Below are 2,897 nucleotides of genomic sequence, written 5' to 3' on the forward strand. Positions count from 1 at the left end.
GAGACCCACTGAGACGGTGAGAGAGACACTGCCCAGTGCCCACTGTGTAGCTGTGAAGCAGAGCTGAAATATAGATTTATCTATCAATACTAGCATATTATATTTTTTAAGATTAGGTTTATTGCCATCTCATTGTCATGACAATTATATCACTTTATTGGTACAGTGCTGGAGGAGGGAGATTGTTAGCATGAAGATCACCAGGGGAGAGAGAGGGGGAAACTCCCTCATGTATTTTTAATCTCAACAGTATGACCTTTTCCACACATTCTTAGGACTCACACTCTCTCTGTCACACACACAGCACGCACACAAACCAATGAATCATAATTTGTGTACTTCAGCGATTAGACTTTAATGAGGTCAAAACAACCTTGGGCTGACAACTTTTGAGGGCCAGTCAAACTTCACAGAGTACAACTAGGCCACAGATGTTTCATGACTGAGATTTCACATCATACTGTATGTCTTACAGGCTTTATTTTTACTCTTTTGATTTCTGTTTTTTAAGATGTTCAAGCTTTGTCTGGAATATCTGAGGCTTTGAGCATTACGTTGGAATGTTGAAAAATTAAGAATCTCTCAGGTTAATGTTTGACTTTCATCGGCCCTCCGATGCTCTGAAGGTCTTAGAGCCGTGAGCAGTGAGACCACAGAGAACCTGCACAGGGTGGAAATAAAAGAGTTACACAAATAATGGGAAAACCCTTACCCAGAAAACTCTGTCCCAGTGTTATCACCACAGGCATACTGTATAATCACATTGGAGAAGAGTACAACCACAACTCAAAATGAAAACTTGTAAGAGAAGTAGCAAACATGCTGTCATTTTCCTTGTAATTTGAGCAGCTGCCTACTAGTGAATTAGCAACTGTTTTAAGCCTGGTTCTAAGAACAGAGGCTGTTGACTCTGTCATGTTCCTCTCTAGGTTTCTTCTATCTAAGGAGTTCTTCCTGGCCATTGCACTCTCGCTACTGCTTTGCTTGTACTTTGGGTTTAGGCTGGATTACTGTTTGTGACAACTTGTGATGTAAAGAGGGCCCAAAACATTTGATTGATTGATTGTGACTTCTTGCAGTGTGAAATGGCCTAAATATCTTAAACTATAGTCATAACACAGTAAATGTTGACGATTCAGGACATAGATGAGGGATTTACTGTAAACCAAAATACAGGCTGCAGATGCCCAACATACAGCACAGTCTAACCAATCCACAATCAGCACCTGGGCATATGCTCATACATATTTATGTGCCCTTGGTCTAAAACCCCGGTAAAAAGCTCCTTATTAAAACAGGAAAACGTTAATACGTGTTCAGTTACAGCCCCAATGCGCCAACAGTGTTCTGAGTATCAGATAAGATAGAGAGAAGGAGGACCTCATAAATCCCACTGTGTAGATGTATGACTTAACACAGTGTGAATGAATTAGGCACGCATAAAACATCCCCTATGTAAACACTTTGATTATAGTGGTGCTGCTGCACTGTCTACCTGCTCATCTGTGGTGGTCTTTCCCCATCCCATCTAATGAAGGAGCTCATTTGAGGGAGACCATGTTTCAGCTATATGGAAGCTAGGCTATTTGAGTTGTGTGCAACAAGACAGCCTCAACACCTGAGAGTCCCAGGTCAGAGTTGTCCTGGGTCAAATTAAGCCCCTCCTAGAATTGGCAGTAGTTCAGTGTACTTAGTTCACTGTCTTAGGACTTTTCTCATTTGGGCAAAAGTCCATCCTCCACCCTCTTGCCTTCGTCTCCTTCTCAAAACACATTAGATGAGAAAGCCAGAGGTTCCTCCCCTCTGACCTTCTCCTCCAATTGGTTTTGAGAAGGAGACGAGGATAGAGGAGAATGGGCGCCAGGAGTATGCATTTGAGATCTTGCCTTGTTCATGTTTTGGACTGCTATTTGCACTGTCCCAGGTCTTGTTTAGCCCAGTTAGGACTGGTCCTACTGCTCTGTCCTAGACCTGGTTGAGCCCTGTTGGGCCTGAGTCATTAGGACTGTTGCTAGACCCATAGACTTTGTTCTGACAGGCCATTGATTTCATGAGCAGCTGACAAACAGGCCTTTAGAGGGCCACATGGCTGAATGGGCACTGAGTGCTGCTGCCTTCCCACCAGTAATGAGCCACTTTACTGAATGAGCCTTAAGTGCATGTTTTTGTTGAGAAGAGCACACAGTCACACATGCTCCCAGGTATCAGAAACCGTCTCATCACTGTGTGTGTGTGCATACGAGTCATGTGCACTAATTAGAGCATAATGTATGAAACCATTTGGAAATATAGCACCCTGTTGTATTATTCAGCTGGCATAATGTGGTCCTGGAACAGATGATCAAATCATGATGCACCCAAGGAACAGTAGGTTTGATCTTCTCACAACCATTAGGATTACCTCATCTGTATTCTTGCAGCATATGCATCTTTATCCATATACTTCAGGATCTGTGGTTTGTATCCACACAGAGTATATTCCTCTTATTGATTTAAGCCTTCAGAACATCAGAGGTAAAAATCAGTGAGTCTTCAACAGCCAATAAAAACCCTTATACCTTCACAAATCTTTATTGTGCATTTCATTAGAATCAGAATTGTTGTATTCAGCAGTGTTATGCATCTTTGACTACATCCAGAGGTGTTCGAATCATGTTATATGTTTAGTGCAGGAATGATAAAGTACTTACATATAAATAACAAACGAATGACAGCCAATGTGTGCTAACACTAAGCTACTAGAGCACTACAGTCTCTTATAAAACCTGTTAAGCTAATTGATTCAATTGATTTGGTACTGGCACCAAAGCCATGGGGATAAGAGCACTTAAAAAGCATCACAAAAAAAAACACACACAAAACTGTTGTAACTGAAATCAAAATTCTGATGTCAAATC

This window comes from Oncorhynchus nerka, linkage group LG2 (assembly GCF_034236695.1).
Source record: "Oncorhynchus nerka isolate Pitt River linkage group LG2, Oner_Uvic_2.0, whole genome shotgun sequence".
Classification (NCBI taxonomy): domain Eukaryota; kingdom Metazoa; phylum Chordata; class Actinopteri; order Salmoniformes; family Salmonidae; genus Oncorhynchus; species Oncorhynchus nerka.